The 21,086-nt window shown below is 37.9% G+C and overlaps 1 pseudogene; it reads right to left on the minus strand.

Annotated features, from left to right (window-relative positions):
* Nucleotides 1–3,767: 3,767 nt before the first annotated feature.
* LOC145559508 (pentatricopeptide repeat-containing protein At2g03880, mitochondrial pseudogene) lies at nucleotides 3,768–7,347 on the minus strand (annotated as a pseudogene).
* Between the last annotated feature and the right edge of the window lie 13,739 nt (nucleotides 7,348–21,086).

The following is a 21,086-nucleotide window of genomic DNA, read 5'->3' on the forward strand; positions in this document are numbered from 1 at the left end:
CGTCTAGTATTCAAAATACTTGTGTCAGACATAATTATGTGTCTCAAGCTTGAATGTAATATGATATTATGGCATTTATTGGTTTGAAATGAAGTGCCAAGAATCCATTGTACGGTGGGTGTCTAACCTGCCTGAGCCTTACTCCCATGGCGTTATCTACGGTGCATGCAAAGTCATGCATAATCTATAGCGAAGCAAATCATGATGACAACTTACTTCCAGGGTCATCATGTGGCATGTGCGGACTCATCAAGATATAAACCTTCTTTCAAAAAATATATTTTTATTTTCCTAGTTTACATATATTACTAGAGCATGTTTAGTTAGTGCATTTTTGGGGCTGGAAACGAATTTGGTCAAACCATTACCATCACCGAATGTTTGGTTAGAAGGTTTGGTAACAACTACCTTTACCTAAGGATAAGAGATGCCACACATTTGTTAACTCTCTAAAACCTAAGGTAACAAATACCCTTACTCTCCTTAAACACAAAGGATTCCTTTCAATAGTTAAATCAAACAAATAAAAAGGTAATAGTTAAATCATTCCTTTCTCCCCCTTTTATTTGTTTCCTTTCTACTTCATTTCCATTGTTCTAACAAGTGGTACCTAATACAAAATATGTTATAATACGCAGAACATATATGAATTTGCAATACGCTAGATTTTAACTAAACGTGCCCTTAGGGTTTAGTAAGAACAAAACAACTTTAATTCGTGCCAAGGACACAAAAAACAAAAAAAAAAACAAAAAAAAAAATATATGGAATACACACTAGATAAAACATGACAAAAATTTGTCTAAATTAGTCCCTCTCTCCACGTGAGAAGATATTGCTTTTGTTTTGACAAGTCAAAATAAAAAATTATAGTCATATAAGACATTGTTTTATAATTTTAGTTAATACATTATTAAGTATTAATGATAGTCAAAGGCACATCTTAAAGACCGTAAAGTGAAGGTAAGGAATTGAGTTGGTACCTACTAATAATGGTAGCGACTAGTGAGGTAATTATGGTTTTCAATATATGCTTGAATTTTGAGCAAAGAGGGTAGAAAAATAGAGTTTGTTGATTTCAATATCGACGCATGAACCTTATGCTAATACAAAGCAGTATAAAAACTACTAATATACTACGTATTAGCTAATTATAATTTAAGTTACTAATTTATGGATTTCTTTTTTCCCCTTTAATAGCCATTGAGTTCTATTGGACATGATTTTGATTTGTGGAAATTAATTGATTGATTGAAACTTTATATCTATGTATCTATGATTGATCATACTAATGGACATAAACAAATCAATGTAATAATTTATGTTGGGACATAATCAAAGTAAGTGATTGTTGTATTTTTTTTTTCCCCATGTATCTCTTTGTTGATTGATTAATCTTTCAATTTTATTTGTTGCCCCGGAAGGGGGAAAGGGAGGGAGTGGCTGGTTGGTTGGTGGGAGTGGTGTTTCTTTTATAAATTTATAAATTAATATAATAATTATTAAATGGTCAAGTGAGAGTTAAATGGTAAATTAGAAGAAACTAGAGATTAATTAAGTGAATCAAAGGTACTTCAACAAAATAAATTTAATTATAACTGGGTTTTCTTTTGCCAAAAAACTTTTAAAAAGATATTTTTTCGCAAAATGGTGCTTTTAAAAGGTTTTTCTTACAAAATTTTCTTTTTTAAATAGAATTTTACAATTATATTTGTTAATTGATAATTCGTTATTAGGGTGTGCTTAAATTAAGGGAAATGTATTACTAGGTAATAAAAGTCAAACTAGGCAAAATGAAAGTAAATAGGGAAGAGCCAAGGAGGAGATAGTGATGGTGTGCTTGCAAAAAAAATTATATAGTGATCGTGTGCTTGCAAGAAAAATTATATAGTGATGGTGTGCTTGCTAGAAAAATTTAGTGATGGTGAGGTATGAGGTGAAGAAGGAAGCTTATTTTGGGTAATAGTTACACTACGAGGAGGGTGGACAACTATTACCCTCGTTATGAGAGTATTAATTCTTCGGCTCTCTCTTTTCCTCATGGAACAACCACCCTATTTCATTTGTAAACATTTGTCACCTACAACAACAGCTCTAATTATTTATATTTTCAAGTTTGACTTCTATTACCCCTAATATATTACCTCAATCCAAGCATGCCCTAGTAAAAATTGAAAGGATAATCAGGAGTAACTATCCTAGTTAACTAGGTCTCGAAAATACCTAACCTTAAATCCCGTTTAAATCATTTACCCGATACAAGCATGCTACTATCTCTATCCTCAAAATAAAAAAAAATTAAATTAATTAAAAAAAAGGACAGAGACAAAGAGAAGAAGAGCATGACCTGAATAATACGATGACGAGGAGAGAGAGTGGACGACGGCGAACCGATGTCCATTTTGACAGTTGCGCAGCCAATTCAAAGTTCCTGAATCGAAAATATTCCAGCGTCAGTTGGTCATCAAAGACAATTGATAGCAAGTTCAACCTCACCAATTCAGATGATAATCGCAGTAGAATTGAAAGAAATGAAGTAATGGACAAATTCAGATTGTAATACCAAAAGTAACGAAGATGAAAAACAACAATTTTGGAGATGATAATATATGCTTGTTAATGAGTAATGACTAATGAGAGATACTATCAGACGGTATGAGAATTGGAATATTTATTTGGCGGGGAGAAGACTTTTATACTCCTTTTCTTTTTTTAACATTTCTCGATCGAAAAAAAAAAAAAAAAAAAAACTTAAGAGTTAAGAGTTTGGCATGGGGGATGTAAACAATTATGGGTGGATGGAGACTACATATCACAATTTAAATAATACGTATTTAGCAAAAACTAATTCAAGTTCAACAAAAATAAATTCAAATCATTATACTCGTGAATTAAATAAGTTCAGCAAAACAAAAGGTTCGGTTTAACATAAATAAAGCAGATGCAAACATTGTTTTTAAAAAAAGATGTAAATATACATTGCATAAATATACGATTGGAATTAACAGGAGCAGCAATTAAGATAAAAGTAAAATATATAATAGTAACCACATAATGGTAGTAATTCAGCCAAATTCTTGCTTCAAGTACTCTGAAAGATTTTCATCAACAATGGAATTATGCAGATGAATTAAAGTCATGATACAGAGAACTTAGACCACTTCATAAACTACTAGAGCTCTTTCTGCAGCAAGCAGCAATTTCTGTTAGAGATAAGAGAATACTTGAGACGTAGAACAGGAGGGCTCCCCCTCTCTGACCTTGAAAATGTATCCTGTTTATCTGAAAAATATATTCCACTTAACAATTGAAAAATAGGTTAAAGATTAGGCCTAATCCTTAAGCATTTCAACCCTTGAAACAGCAGAAGCTGCAGTTAATATAGACAAGGACACAAGGTGTATCGAAGCTGCAAGGAACCAAAATAAAAGGATGCACTGAAGAGATGTTGAAATCCGTAGGCTGCTCCCAAAATTTATGAGAATCAACTGGCACAGCAGGTAGCGTAGAATTTGCAAGGTGATATAAAAAAAAAAAACGATTAGTAAAATATAGCAGAAATTTGGAGAAAAACAGTACAGAAGATCTTATACAACTGAACTTGATCTGGATCAACAATATGCCTGTGCTCAAATACCATGCTTCTGATAGGTCTGCATTTATAAATAACCCAAATAGCCGTAAATAGACCTATAGATAGGGTAATCAGCAGACCAGATATCAAAGACAAGAAAACTATCACCACAGAAATATATCATACTCTCACCAACTGTTAAACACTGAAAAGTACATTTAAAAGACTGCTATGTATTATCATAGCTTGGGCATCATAAAAATGGAAGAACATAGGAAGAAGATGGTAATCCCAATTTTGAGAAGTAGACTCTCTACCAATTTAGCCTTTTAAAGCTAACCCAAAACATTCAACAATGTTCAACGTGATTATCTCTCTCTAATTAGGTCTATATACAGAGCATTTCCCTAACAAACAAACTAAGTTCTCCTTTAATCTACTCCCTAAATTGCCCCTCTTCCCTAACACCAGTTCATTGCACACTTCACTAAAAAGTACAGGAAAACAGGAGTTAAAATTGTTTGTGTGTGTGTACTTCACTAATAAGTACAGGTAAGAGGAATTAAAGGAGTTAAAATTGTTTGTGTGTGTGTGTGTACTTCGCTACTATGAAGCTATACAATGGTATCCCCGGCTACCAAAAATCACCACATGAACACTTGCCAACTTTGAAGTGATGAAACCGGTAGGGATCCTTCAATAGAATTTCCCTGCCAACTGCTGCACTAACAAACTTAAAAACAGAGTGGCAATCACCACAGACACGAAGGTTCCTGAATACTCTGATGATTGAGCCTTCTGGGGAGTTAATTAACCCATATGCAAGAGCAAGTCTCTCACTGTGGTTCCATAAATTGTGTTCCTTCTGCTCTTCATCCGTATCATGCAAAGCAAAGCTTGTATCAGGGACATAACCTGCTTCAGTAATCAGCTTCTTGACTTCTTTGAGTTTTGCATCTATTAGCTTTGTCTGAGAGTGGGTTTTGTCTCCCATTCCAAAAGAGCTGACCTTGTTCTTCAACTTGACCCAGCTACATGCAGGCTTTTTCTTTACATTACCCAATTGCATTTGATTTCTGATACTCTCCACAGCCTCCCAGTTCCCACTTGATGCACATACGTTTGAATACAAAACATATACAGAGTCATCATCAGGTCCCATTTGAATAAGCTGCTGTGCAGCTGTTTTACCAAGTTCGACATTACCATGAACTCTACAAGAAGCCAATAAGCTCCGCCAAACAAATCCGTTGGGAGATACTGGCATTTCAATCAGAAATTTCTCAGCCTCAGCGAATCTTCCTGATCGCCCAAGCAAATCAACCACACATACACAATGCTCAATTCCGGGTGGAATTCCAAAATCCCTTGTCATGGAATAATAATATTCAAGACCTTCATCAATAAGGCCCCCATGACTACACGCACTTAGAAGGCAGACAAAAGTCACATAATCAGGTCTTATCCCTGCATCAAGCATTTCATGAAAAGTGTCTCTTGCTTGTTGAAAAAGCCCATGCCTTGAGTAAGTTGAAATTAGAATGTTCCATGATAACCTTGACCTGTTAACTGGTTCTGGAAGTATATTCAAGACATCATCCAATTCCCCGCATTTCCCATACATATCCATTGCAGCATTTATTACATGCAAATCTATGTCCAACCCAATTTTAACAGTCAGTCCATGGAGCATTTTACCCTCTTCCAGAATTGCCAAGTTGGCTACAGCAGCAAAAGCACTGGAAAAGGTAAATTGATCTAAATCTATCCCCAGATTGTACATATTTTTGAACAGTTTCAATGCATCTTCTCCCCGGCCATGACGTGCATTAGCAGAAACTATGGCATTGTAAGTGACAAGAGTTATGTTCCTGGATATACTGAATAGTACACTGCTTGAATCAAGATCACCACATTTGGCATACATAGTCAGAAGAGAATTCTTCACATACTCATCTGATTCAAAACCTTTACAAACAATATGTGCATGAACAGACATTGCACGCATCAACAGACTACTGGAAGAAGAAAACGAAGAAAGAACATTCACTATGGTTATGTAATTTTCTTGCAAGCCTCTTCTTCTCATCAACTTATAGGACATAAATGCTTCATCAGCTTCTTCATTTTCAGCATATCCTCCAATCAAAGCATTCCATGTGACAATGTCTTGATCAGGCATCGTCTCAAAAACTTTTTGAGCTTTAATTGTCAAACCAAAATTTGCATACATGGTAACCAACGAATTGCCGACAATCAAATTATTGGCAAGGTCAGAACTGACAGCAATAGCATGGACAATAATGCCTTCAGGAAGGAACTCTTGGCTGGTACATGCTCCTAACACACTAGCAATACTGACTTGGTTTATTGATGCCCTTGCCTTCAAAAGCCTACTCAAAAATCGAAAGGCATCCATGGATTTTCCATTTTGGGCATAACATGTTATCATTGAATTCCATGAGATTAAATCTTTCTCTGGCATTGTAGTAAATATCAACTCGGCATCATCAAGTTGTCCAGCTCCAGAGTACATGGTAAGAAGAGTATTGCACACACAAACATCTGTATGAAATCCATATTTGACTACAAGACCATGAATACCCCTGCCCCATTTTATGAAATCAACATTATAAGAAGCCAATAACAAGCTGGAAAGTGTAACCGAGTTCACCTCATCATGAACGAAACGCATCTGCCTGAAGTATCCTAGGGATTCTTCACAAAGCTTGTGATGACCATATGCTGTAATTATTGAATTCCAAGAGATTGTATCCCGTTGCTTCATCAAATCAAACACATATGATGCCTCATCCAAATATCCAAAGCTATCAAACATTGACATGAGAGAATTAGCAACCGACAGATTTGACTCGAACCCAAACTTTATAACATGTCCAAGAATTTGCAGACCCAAAATTGGATACTGAAGCATCCCACAAGAACTGATCAACACAGTAAATGTATTCTCATTGAAGCCTACCCCCTCTTGCCTCATCTGTTGATACATATCAATAACTTCCTGAGGTTGTCCACTATCAGAATACACAACCATCAGCGCAGTTCGAGTAACTACACTCTTATATGGCATGCCCTGATAAAGAGTCTTAGCCTCCATCAAAAACCCATTAGTTCCGTAAAAAATGCAGCATAGAAGTAACAACAAAGACATCATCCAATAATCCTGACTTAACAACAAAACCATGTAATTGAAATGCTTGAGAAATCATATCATTCGACCTACAACAACCAGTGATCAAACTCGATATTACAAACCCATTCGAAGCAAAGTCAGAAAATTTTCTCATATCACAAAATAACTTAAAAGCCTTCACATACAAACCAACTCTCACAAACCCAGAAATCAAAGTATTCCAAGAAGCCTCATTTCTTTGCGGCATTTTATCGAACACATGGTGGGCAGCATCAATACACCCGAATCTCGAATACATACCAATCAAAGTATTTGAATGAAATATGCTGAAAGGGATCAAACCCTTGAAGCAAATGCAATGCAAAGCCTTCCCAATGGATTGTTTGGTAATATTTGAGAAACCTTTGGTATGAAATTGAGAAATTTCTGGGTTTGGATGATAAGAAAGCCATGAGAGTAAATCTGTATTGTTGAATTTATGGTCTGAGGTATTATGTTGGACTAAGTATGTCTGAAATGCACGCTTATATAGCGAAATTACAGAGAATTGAATTTGGGGATGAAGAAATGTTGCAACTGATCTTGTTCTATAACAATTCATTGGCAAATGAATGTTTGGACTTTGGAGGTCTATAAAATAGGTTTTTTCAAAAAAAAAAAAAAAATTGTTTGGCGGGAAGTATATTAATCAATAATCACAAATCTATCTATCTTATACTAATACTAATACTAATACTAATACTAATCTATCTATCTATCTATCTATCTATATATTATACTAAAAGACAAGCGCCTCAATGTGAGGATGACAAATGTCACTCTCTAATTGGCTTATCTTATGTATAAAATATATCTATATAATTACTATTTACATATTATATTCAAGCATGTTATTTTTGTTAAACTTCAAACAATAAAAGCAAGTTTCTATACATGCATAAGATTTTCATGATTTCCTAACATAAATATTGATTTAATTTTTTATAATAAATATATATTTTCCAATACTACAAATAATCCATAAAGTCTTTCCAATCTTTATTTATAGTCAAGTTAAAGAATAATAATTAATTTGAAGCAATATGATTAAAGTGGCATAAATAAGGAAACAAATATTTCGTATTTTGAAAGGCTAATATTGTTTTTTTTTTTTATGAAAAAAAGTCTAAATTTTTTTTCAAAATAATTTTTGTTAATATGAAAGATATAAACCTATCAAAATGTATATATAGTTAAATTGTTTAATAACTTATATCAAATGCGTAGTTTTATTAAAATTATTTGCATGTAATCATTAAATATGTTGGATGTTGTGTAGCTATGCAATGTCCAAAACTTTAGTTGTGCGACTTTGATTTAGTGATTGTACAGTAAAAAGATATTGACTTCGATCTTGAAACCTAATAGTCTAATAAATTCTAAATAGAAAAATTAAAACAAAAGGAAATGAAAATAGTAAATGGCTTTAAATATTGAAACAAACATAACCTTTTAAATCAATTTAGCGAATTCAAAAGACAATTTTAAGGCTTTTAAAATTAAATGGGGGAAAATATATGTAAAAAGAACATTTTTAGATATATAAATATTCGTGCACTATTATAAGAGTTTTGTTAACCTTTTTATAATTAAGGTAGGGATAAATCTTAGTAATATATACTCCGTATATTTTATTTATAATAAAATTATCAGTATCCATACCTATATATGAAGTATCTGTGTTGTATACTATATTTAATCAGCTGTTGGTTATATATATGACTATTATATAATATATAGTTTTTGGCACAATGCTTAACTTAGGAAAATATATGTACTGGTAGGTCAAATATAAGGTTATTATTGTGTTTATAGATTTAATGAGTGCGACGGGTAAATAAAATATGTATATATTAGATTGATTGTAGCTACTGATGCGGATGGTATGATAAGAAAATTTTAGTTTTTTCTCAACGGGAGATATAAATAAATTAGTCCACTTCTTATATAGTTATGTAGAGTATTATTCAATTATTTTTCAATTAATAAAATAACATTATAAAAAATTTAAAAAATTCAAATAACATAAAATACTATTCAGATAACGTTCCTTTAATTTTTTTTATTGACCATTAGTAACCAAGTCCTTCAATAGTAAATGAATTACCTTTGTTTTTATTTTTAATTTTCCTACGGGTTTAATAATTTGATTTATAAACCGTGCATCGCACAGGAACTATGCTAGTATATACTAAAGTACTCCCCAAAATAACTCTTAAGTTACACGTGTCAACACCCTATTAAAAACTGTGTCAAAAAAAAAAAAATATCCCTCTAAAAGCTTTTTTTTTTATCATTTTTTTCATACAAAAATAAAAAATAATTTTATCAAGATAAAAAGATAAGATAGAAAATTTTAATTTCAACAGACATAATCCATTTCCAATTTGATCGAATTTAAATAAGTAAATAAATAAAAAGTAAGTTACTATTGGGATATATTTTAGGAAACAAGATAATTGTGAATATTTTGAGAATATATTCTAGAGAATATTGTGAGCTATTTAGGTTATTTGGTCTTGCTCTCCAAGTATACCTAATTGATAAATATATTGTATGTGGCCATTGTGATTAATGAGAATTACACAGAGAATTATACGATCATAGTTTGTCATGGTATCAAGAGCCTGAGTGAGATCCAAAATTAAATTTTTTATTTTGTTCGTAACATTCATTGTTCACGTACAATTAGAGTGTGAGTGAGAGTTCACTGCTTTGAAATTTATACATACACAAATTCGTGAGTTATGTGAGTTTGTGGGGTTTACAAATTTTGTGAGGAATTGTGAGATTGATTCCTTTATTTGTGAGGAATTGGGAGATTCATTCTTTTAGTTGTGAGGACTTGTGAAATTAATTAATTGTGCCAATTACGTGACATTACATTGTGAGTGTGATGGCTGGATGTGGTGAGCAACGTTTTGTGGGCCTTTCTTCCGATCAATATCAGCAGCTTCTTAGTCATCTAAATGGTCTTAAATTCAAGACTAATGGTAACCATGACCCGGGTTGGATCATTGACACCGGGGCATCAAATCATGTCACTTGCGAGTTATCTTTGTTGACGAATATTTCTAATGTTTAAAAATTGTCCGGTGGGATTGCCGGATGGAAAATATGCCAATGCTAACTGTAGGCGTCGTTTGAAGTGCGCCTACGTTAGAGCATGTGTGAATATGCTTGGCACTCATAGGAAGTGGGAATTGACATATACGATAAGGGTCCCTAATCGACAAGGAAAGTAGGGAGCCGCCAACAAGTTTTTAAGGAACTTGTAAACCGTTCACGGATCATAAAAAGGCAACCACGGTAAGGGACAACGATATGCAACAACGATTGACCCGTGAAGGTTACACCCCATTCATAATCCATGAGATTACTAACTCCATATGATTCGGAACCACGAAAGGAGGATCGGGGATGATGGTACGAAGTGAGTCATGGAGTCACATTCGCCCGTATTGGCCTCTACTCGATTCTTATATTGAAAAGCATTCCTGTGATCTCAAAGGCATACAAACAAAATATTCAATTCACTCCAAACTATTATTTAACTAAATTGGTTGAATATTAATGCACACATTCTTCTAAAATATTGGTGATCAATTCAATTAATAACAAGATTAAAAAGATCCTAAACCGGTTGTCCAAATTATCTTATTAGGCGTGATTTTCAATTACATATTCCCTTTAACATGCAATATAGTGATCAATAAACATAATAGAACGAACATTAATATTTGAAACAATTTAACCACAATTCCAACAACATAAAATCGTTAGAAAAATAATAGAAATAAAAGGAACATGATTCTTACTTTGATTCTGTTTGTTTGCAACTTCAAAATAATAAACGAGTTAGTAACTTCAAGGAAACAATAAAACAATAATTAAATTAAATTAAATAAAGTAGAGTTGATTTAGGGCCAAACCCTCAAACAGTTCTACCTTTCACACCTTGGCTTAAGGACAGAACCACGAGTAAAGTATGGACTCCTTTGAGTACTTGAAGAAGGAATTTTGAAGTGAAAAGGGTAGGCTAGTGTTTAGGCTAAAGCACAGATCGAAGAGAGAAAAATAAAACTAGAGAATTAATTGATGCCCCGTACATCAGAAATGAGGGGGGTATTTATAGGGAAAATGTGCTGAGGGAGCACACGGAACCCTAAAATGATAAAAACCCTAAAAAAGTATCCCGCGACACGGCAATCTGTACCGTGACACGGGAAGTCCAACCGTCAGACGACAAACTTTCCCGTGACACGGTACATTTTTAGTGTGACGCGGGAAATTTTCAGAAAACGGGAAAGAAAACGCGTTAAGGGTTTACGCGGAAAAGACACGGAATGTCCCGTGTCACGGCAGACTTCCCGTGTCACGGGAAATCCCACCGTCAGACGGGAAGGATTCCCGTGACACGGTGGCTGTCTACCGTGGCGCGGGAATTCCCAGCCCACTTTTCCGTCTAAATACATTTTTAACCCTAATTTCATTCGGCATTTTAAGTGCCGATTGATAATTTCGGGCCTTTTCTGACTTATTATTATTTGGGCTAAAATAAGAAAATAATTAAATAAAAATAAACAAAAGGTTTGGGCCAAAAATAAAATAAAAAAAGGGTTTGGGCTAAAATTAAATAATAAGTTTGGGCTGAAATAAAAACTATGCTTTTACCAAACATCAAGACTAATCCATGGACTATTCAAAAATACGAATTTAATCAAATACGATTTTTTAAGCACTCTCGGGATTAAATACTGAACCCGACCAATAGTGGCGGTGAAAGGTTGTTCATCATCGGGTTTGGTTTTGGGGAGACATTTTTAGGTGTCTACAGAAGCCCCTACTTTGACTGAGTTTGTAGAAACGTCAGTTTTGAAAACGATAGTCAAAGTAGTCGATAGGGACGGAGAATGATCTAAGACGTTCTGCGATCCTAAATCATTCTGTATACGCCGATACCTGCAGAAAAATGTTAGTTCTACAGATAAAAGAGTAAAGGATAGAATACGTATCTGGCACCAGTATATCGGTGACAAACGAATTTAGCAGCTTCCTATTCTTGAAGGAATCCACCGAGTGACATTTGTTGAAACGCTTTCCATGCTTGAGGAAAGCCGACTGAAGAGCTTGGTAGCTTTCTAAGCTTGAAGAAACCTACCGGATAATACTTTCCATGCCTGAGGAAAGTCGACGAATGAATTTGGTGTCATTCTATGCTTGAAGAAATCCACCGATAATGCCTTCCATGGTTGAGGAAAGCCGACAAAGGAATTTGGCGATTTTCTATACTTGAAGAAAAATCCACCGATAACGCTTTCCATGCTTGAGGAAAGCCGACTTGGCGGTTTTCTATACTTGAAGAAAAATCCACCGATAACGCTTTCCAAGCTTGAGGAAAGCCGACTTGGCGGTTTTCTATGCTTGAAGAAAAATCCACCAATAACGCTTTCCAAGCTTGAGGAAAGCCGACTTGGCGGTTTTTTATACTTGAAGAAAAATCCACCGATAACGCTTTCCAAGCTTGAGGAAAGCCGACGACTATGTAATTGCTGAAATTTGCAAGTGTATGATGATTCGATTATCCCCGAACGTGGGCCGCAGATGATTCACACCTTTAAGTCGATTATCCAGCCATATTAGGTGTTTAAAATGCCGAAAAATAGACTTTGATGCTTGCTAGGGGTAAAATGGTAATTTTAGTCCCCTTTAAGTATCAGTTAGAATTTTCCGCGTAATTCCAGCGAAAAATAACTGTCCAATTTACGCGAAAAATCGTGCAATTTTAGTCAAAATGTCAGGAATATTCGCAAATAACCGGTTGGGGCAGGCACAAAGCCACTGTGTCACGAAAAGGATTCCCGTGACACGGCACGGGTCCTCGTCACGCGGAGCAGTTTCCCGTGACGCGGCAAGAGGGTCCCGTCAGGCGGAACAAATTCCCGTGGCGCGGGAAATTTGTTGGCTAAAAACCAGTCAATTGACATCTTTGACTAGTCAAAGCATGCGCACCACACAATATATGACCGTTACGTGGGAACGGGGTCCGTTGCACGGGATTTTTTTGTTTTAAATATCAACCATTTTTCCCATTTTGCTCATCCACCATTCCTCTTTCTTGTCCGATTTTCACCCAAAAAAAATCTTTTTGCTCGGTTTGCCGTGTCTCGGCGGCTTCTCACCGTTGCTCGGAGCTAATTCCCGTCAGCCGGCGCCTCCTACCGTGTCACAACATTTCTGTGTTTTCATCTTCTTCTTATCTTTTTTTTTATTTTTGCTGCAACATACTGCTTATCGCCGCTGCTTGCTGTTAATTGCCTGAAGCCGCCGCTGGTGTCGCCGGAGCTCCGTCGCTTCTCAGGCTCACCGTGACACGGGATACACTCACCGTGTCACGACATTGACTAACCGTGTCGCGGTGGTCTGCTGGGTTGCCGGAGTTTTTTCGAGCTTTGTTGCTCGATTTTTCACCAAATTCACTCCAAATTTTTGCTATACTCCTCATATTCGAACCTCTACAAGGATCTATGTAAGTTCCTCTTAATTTTTGTCTCGAATTTTCTTCAAATGAGTAATTTCATGAAAAACCCTTAAAAATCGATTTGGGGATTTTTTATTTTGAGGTTTTATGTTGAAATTCTTGCCATGAATTTATTTGTATATGTATGTATCTGTGTTTGTGTGAAATTTGAGACAAAAATTGCATGATTTGATGGAGAATTGAGCAAATCACCATTTTTGGGTACTACTTTTTGTGAAATGATGTTCATGTTACTTCTTTGCACTTGAAATGGTGAAATATTGGTGGTAGATCTTTGTAAAGTGTATCATGATGTATTGATTCATTGTTTCTGTGCAATTCCGAAACATATTTCATGTATGTACTATATCGTCATGGAGAACATAGTATCATGCGGCTAGGAGAACTATAGTATTAGTTTGTCATGGAGAAACCAAATACTATAAATACTTCCATAATTTTGCCAATTTTTAGCCTTGAAGTAAAAATTTAGCGTATAATGCGATAAACAACTAAATAACTTAGGAAATAATGCTAAGCATTTAGATTTTTTATTAAAATGCAACTCGAATTAAATGTCTTAGGAAATGATGCTAAGCATTTAGATCTTTATTTTTATAATAGCATGCCTAGGCGACGGGATCACGATCTTTCCACCCACGGCCGGCGTCAGGCTTTTCGGGAGGACACTCCCACTATTCCTGAGGGCATGGACGACGATGCCTTAGAGTCCGAGCCTCGGGCTTCTACGAGTAGAGGTAGGTGGGTTCCACCTTTGTGGACTCCAGACCAGTTGGTTTTCTGCCGTGAAAACCATGTTTCTCATCGCCCACTCTCCGGCATAGTCGACGGCACGCTTCGCCACCACGGTTCTGGAGCCGGAGATTTGAGTCCTCAACTTCACTAGATCATTACGAGGGATCCTCCTACGAACGCCCTATGGGAATCGGCTGGTTTAGTAGATTTCTATACGGCAGTCGTAGGGTTTCGCAGCCCCCGGGGTTGCGGTGCGACGGTCGTTCGCGCATTGTTGGAGTATTTTTGGGATACTACCAACACTTTTCATTTTGCTTGGGGGGAGATGACAGTGACCCCTCTGGACTTCAGTATGATTAGCGGGCTGCGCTTCACTGACCGGGCCGTAGCTCAGATGTCTGATCTGTCTTGGGGATCGACTGAGGCAGCCGATTTGTTAGGTCCGATCGTTCAACATATCAGGACCCGACCAGTGTCTCGAGGTGGTCCTAGGAGCGGGCGATCGGAGCTGGCTTCAGTTCTAGCTCGTGGTTTCGACATGGAGGAGACATCGGCTGAGCAGCGAGTGCAGATCTTCATTCTGATTCTGATCTCAATGACTCTTTCTCCTGATAGGAGTTCACGCGTACTCCTTTTCTACCTCCCTTCTTTGGTCAGGCTCCATGAGATAGGATCCTATAGCTGGGCCAGCCTCGGATACGCCGACCTTCTCTTATCGCTACGTCATGGCTGTCGGCAGCTAAACGACGAGTCTCCCATCACTGTCTATGGTCTGTGGAGAGTCGTAGAGGTGATGATCTTTTTCTCTTCTTGTTTCACTTTAATTTGTTCGACTCATGTGCTCAAAGATTACATTTCATTGCAGCTATGGTTCTACGAGTACTTCCCAGGCTTGGCTCCTCGCCGGCGTCGTGGAGCGGTTCATGATTTCCCTGTCGGGGCCAGCTGGCGTGATCGAGGAGAGTCACGGGTGGAGTCTGTCCCTGCGCCGCGTGGGCTGCTACGCCGTGGCACCTCTTCTGTTGGCGTAAGAATTAGTTTTGTTGCCTGTTATTTTCCTTTTGACGTTGTTTCCGGTGTTTCATGCCAACTTTTTATGGTTTTCAGCTTGCCATTGATGTCCAGTATCGTCCTTGGGGCGGGATGACTGATCTTCCTGAGGCCTTGCGTCTTTCAGCGCACCGCACCATTTTGGTTGGTACCGGACGCTTTGTCTGGTATTTGGGGGAGCGTGTCGTTCGTCAGCATAGCGGCGATCGCTTTGTGGTGCCTTCATCTCCACCAGAGTCGATGCTGGACTTGCGCTTGATTAGGGAGTTGATAAACAGGGGAGAGCGCTACACTTTTCCTTGGCAGGAGCTTGTGCACATGGAGGGTGACTATGCGCAGGACTTGCTTCCTTCTCTGGCTCCTCCACCCCGTCTTCCTGAGGTATGATTTCTTTTGAGGATCTTTGTTACTAGTCTCTGTTTAAATAGTCGAATAACTTGATTATTCGATCATATTTTCAGACGACTGTTCGTTCTGTGGGGAGGATCGAGATTCCGCCTCAGTCTGTCCGCTACCCGGGGCCGATTGGTATTACCGAGGACCATACTGCTGACGCGCCAGAGGGTTATAGACAGGCGCAGGAGTCCCTGCCCGAGGTCTTTGAGCCGGTAAGTTTTTTGATGCATTATTCATCCTTTTAACACCGCTTGTTACTGATTTTTCTTTGTTTTATCCTCAGCCTAACCGCCCGGAGATGATGGGATTCATGAAGCTGGTTGACGCCCTGAAGTAATGCATCATCAAGCTTCGGCGTGGTGCGAGTTGTCGGAGCTCTAGCGACGTTCTTGAGGTATCATTCATTTTTACTTCTACCATTTGTTTTATTTTGCATTGTTGACACCTTTTGATTTTGTATCTTTCAGGAGCAACGGAGGTCCCGCTCGCGCTCGAGGCACAGAGGCTCGGACGAGGAGGAGCTTGGTCGTAGTAGACGATCTCCTGAGATTCACCGACGTTCTCATTCTCAGCGAGAGCCTCAGACTACTCAGCCGTTTCAGGAGGCTCAGTGGCAGCAACTTCAGTCTTCCCAGCGCTTTCCGGGCCAGAGTCAGGGGCAGCGTCAGTCCTTTTCACAGCCTCCACGACCTGAGCTTGGGTCTGTTTAGATCCATTGTCCGGGATTCCTTCACCGGTGTCGGGCTTGTTCTTAGTTCCGATGTATGGGACGATGCCTTCACCGACGATTCCCATGTCTTTGAGTCAGTCTACACCGTTTGCCGGTTGGACGGGTCCTGCCTTGAGCTTGACTACTGCTGGAGTCACAGGGACTAGTAGGGACACTACTCCCCGTACTCGGATGATGGCGGGACTCTTTGGCTCACCGTTCCCGTATTCACAGGGTGGAGATGATACTGATTCTGGTTCTAGAGACTTTTGACCGAGGGTTTTTATTTGTACATACTATGATGACACTTCACGCTGTTTATTTATTATGACTCATTTTGTACATTATTCACAGTTTATGTATTTATTAGTGTGTGTTAGTGTGTGCTTGAGACTCATTGTGTGTGATCGTGTATTTATTAATGACGTGACAAAAAAACGTAAGTGGAGGGTACCGACCTTCCCCAAAAGAAAAAGAAATAAAAAGACAAGTAAAAATAAATAGAATAAATAAGTAAACAAAATGATAAAAAAATAAAATATAAAAGTGATGAATAAATAAATAAAATAAATTGAGATGATAAAGATAATAAAAATAAAAATAAAAAGTTGAGAATTTTATTAGGAATAAAACTCTCAGAAAACTGAAAAATAAACGGTGAAGATAAAATACTAAAAAAAATCCAGATAGATACGGGAAAAGATGAAAAAAGAAAACGAGTGGGGTGCCGTGACACGGCACTGTACACCGTGTCACGGCAAAAACTGCTGTGTCGCGGAAAAAGTTCCCGTGACACAGTGGGATTTCCCGTGTCACGGTACGCGTGTTCTACAGCGGTGTGGTTTACGCGTAAAAAAAGATAATTTCTGAGTAGTTCCGAGCGCTTTTGCTATAAAATAGGACCAGTATATTCATGATATACATAATTACGAAACACAAAATAACTAGAATTTCATATTTCAATAATCATGTCTCAGAATTTCGATAATACATTGCGCGACTGGTCTCATTCTTTGACCAATGCTGACAAAAGAGAGTTAGAATTATTTCATGTCAGGGGTTTACTAGCCCTGCGACATGTAGCTATTGAACATGATTTTCTTAGGGCAGCATTAGATTATTGGAGTGTAGAAACACATTGTTTTAAATTTGATTACGATGAAATCTGTCCCTTACCGGAGGAATTCGGTGCAATATTTGGATTTCCTGCTAGAAATCTTATTGCCATGCCTACCCTGTGTGAATATTATTACCAAGATTTTGAACGTCATCTGAATCTAAAAGATCCAGATTTACATAGAATAGTATGTGGTAATGAGGTAGACTTAGAAAAACTTGCAAATTTATATTTTAATCGCCCTATCTCTGAGTCTTATCATGTATATCGTAGAAGGGCATATATTTTTTTGCATGTTTAGCAAACTTTTATTTGCAAACGGTAGGGTAGGGCATGCATGTCTAGCGTCTGTGCTTGAACATGTCGAATCTGGGAGATCTCCTATGCCTACGTGCCTTGGAGAAACATTTCGTGGCCTTGACGAAGCAAAAGCTGACCGGAAAGCCATCAGGAAGGGCTCTCTGGTACTGCTGCAGGTAAAAATACACTCCGAGTAGCTCCCGTGACACAAAACAGGCACTGTGTCACGGTGGGTGTCTGCCGTGACACAGTGTAGTCTGCCGTGTCACGGGAATCCGCACTTCCTTTATATATATATATATATATATATATATATATATATATATATATATATATATATATATATATATATATATCAACGACTGATTTTATTTTTTTTTTCAGATTTGGTTGATGGAGCGTTTAGAATTATTTGAAGCCCCCGACGATGTTGAAAAATATGGTCCTAACGACCTAGTCCGTAGGAAAAAAAATTACTCTGCGAACATGTCGTATGAAGGCTGGAAAAATTTCTTTGCAAAGAGGGAATTTTTCATTCGTTGGGTGGTGCCTTGGTGGAGGCTTACTAGGATGGTTGGCACGAATGATACTTCATATTGCCGTGTTCCTAGTATCTCAAAACTGACTTTTTATTGTCCTTCTCGACTGATGCGGCAATATGGACTTGAACAAGTAGTTCCACGCTATAACGATAGTCCTCGTGAAGTATCGTTGCATGAAAGTAACGTTCATAAGTACGAGACTTACTGGATTGGAAGACCTTTGTGGACCGTTTCTGCAAGTGACCAAGCTCCTCCTCCTTTATCTAGTGCATACAAGGCGTGGTTGAACCCTAGAAGTAGGAGGGAACGATTTGGATCACGCAAGTCTGATGTGAAGAGTCGACTTGGAAACAAGAAAGCACCTCCTAAAGATCGTCTAGGTCCAAGAACACAAGGGATTGAGTTTAAGACTCCTATAATGCCGAAAAGGAAGAGTTATGTGAAAGGGAAGGGTAAAGAGAATATGGTCTATAGGGAGAAACAACCGAAGAATTTCAAGAAAGGTGAAAGGGGTGAAAGTTCGACTAGGGGTGTGACGGTTCGGGCTACGAAAGACACACTAATGGTGAAGGCCGACCTAACTGACCAGGAGAAGGATGTTCCTAAAGTGAAGAGAGATTAGATCAATATTGCTTTGCTTTTTATGATTTATAATTTTTATTTAAAATAAGGCATATGATGCCAATAATTGTAGTCACATTTATTTCAATAATAATAGCATATTTATTTCAGCCTTAAATAAAAAATTACAATGACTTTTATTTATTATTTATTTATCCGAGTCAAGGAGTCGGACGCAATGGAAGAACGAAAATAAAAACCTCGAACAAACAATGAATTCGCAACGAATGCGTCACTAAAAAAAAACAGAAAACCTGAAATTCCACCGTGTCACGATGAAAAATCCCGTGACACGTTACAAATTCCCGCGTCACGACAATTCCCTTTTTTTTTTTTTTTTTTTTTTTTTTGTCGTGACGCAATGCTAAACTGGCGCGCATACTTGATCGACGGAGGGAGGATTTTTATTTTTTAAAGTGGCCGGGCCCCCTTGAGGGGTTGCCTACGTAACCTAAAAAGGAATCAGGCCAAACGTAGCTCTATTGGGTCATGAACCCATGCGACTAGCCGACTAGGCATAGAATTTCTTGAGTTGATCCAAGTTGGTTAAATTGTGGAAACCGTTACCGTCCATGTCTACCAATTGTGTCGCTCCGCCAGACAAGATGGCTTTAACAATGTACGGGCCTGACCAATTCGGTCTGAATTTTCCTCTTGGATCTAACACATTTTTACGAAGTGCCTTAAGCACTAGGTCACCCTCTTTGATGTTCCTGGTCTTGACTTTTTTATTAAAATGTCGTGCCATACGCTGTTGGTAGGTTTGGACATGATGCAAAGCTGCCAAGCGTTTTTCATCAAGTAAGACCAGATCATCATATCTTGCTCTAATCCAGTCGACTTCATCTAGTTGGCTTTCCAATGCGATTCGAAGAGAAGGGATTTCGAGTTTGATTGGTTGTACAACTTCAAAACCATAGACCAAAGAGAAAGGGGTAGCCCCCGTTGATGTACGAACAGAGGTTCGATAACCCTAAAGGGCGAAATGTAGCTTACTTGGCTAATCCTTATAATTTTCTGTCATCTTTTCAATGATCGTTTTCACATTTTTGTTGGCCGATTCGACCGCACCATTTGTTTGTGGTCTGTAAGGTGATGATCTGTGATGCTTGATATGATACTTCTGTAATAATTCTGCGCATTCTGCTTGGAAATGCGTTCCATTATCGCTGATCATCTCATGTGGTACCCCATAGCGGCATATGATATTTTTCTCAATGAATTGAGCTACGTGTTTTGCCGTCAGCTTAGCATATGAGGCCGCTTCAACCCATTTGGTGAAATAGTCGATTGCTACGAGAATGAATTCATGCCCCCCTTGTCCTGGTGGCGTTATTTTTCCAATGATGTCGATGCCCCAAGTGGAGAAGGCCATGGAGAAATATATGTGTAGAGAAGCGAAGGTGGAACATGCTGTAAATTTGCGTAGACTTGACACTTCATACATTTCTTGACGTATTCGTGACAATCTCTCTCCATAGTAGTCCAATAGTAACCTTGTCGTTGAATCTTTTGGACTAACATCTTTGCATTCATGTGCGTTCCACATATACCGACATGAAGGTTTTCCATGGTTTTATGTGCTTCTTTCTTGGCTATGCATAAGAGATTTCTTCCCATTACAGTTCTCTTGTGGAGTTCTCCCCTGATGAGCACATACTGTGAGGCCAGGAGCCTCAAAGCACGACGTTCCCTTTTATCAGTATTAGGAGGGTATTCTCCTCTTGTCACGTAATTAAGGATATCTGTATACCATGGCTCTTCATCTTCTTCTTTTGGTTCTTGTTCATCGTCGAGTGTGTGAACATAAGCCGGCTCAAATCTTCTTTCTATGGTCAGTGGCATTCTGATTGTATCAATTGGAATTCGCACCATTGATGCTAATTTAGCTAGTGTGTCGGCGAATTGGTTTTCTTCTCTCGGCAAATACGTATATTCCACTTCATCTAGTTGCTCTGTGAGAGTTTCTAAATGAGCTTGATACGTAGCAAGACTTTCACTTCTCACTTTCCATCTCTTGGAGATTTGGTTAATGATTAGTGAAGAATCACCGTAGATTCTGAGCTTCTTAATTCCCAAGGCGACAGCTGTTTCTAACCCCAAGATACATGCTTCGTATTCTGCGGCATTGTTGGTTACATCAAAGTCGAGCTTCATGGAAATTGGGATGTGCTCTTCATTGGGTGATACAAGCAAGACTCCTACACCACATCCTTTTTGGTTTGAAGCTCCATCGAAATAGAGCGTCCAGCTATCATCTTCGGTCATGAGTAAATCTTCGTCAGGGAAATCGTACTCATCTTCTTCT

Source organism: Chenopodium album, chromosome 9 (assembly GCF_948465745.1).
Source record: "Chenopodium album chromosome 9, dcCheAlbu1.1, whole genome shotgun sequence".
NCBI lineage: Eukaryota > Viridiplantae > Streptophyta > Magnoliopsida > Caryophyllales > Amaranthaceae > Chenopodium > Chenopodium album.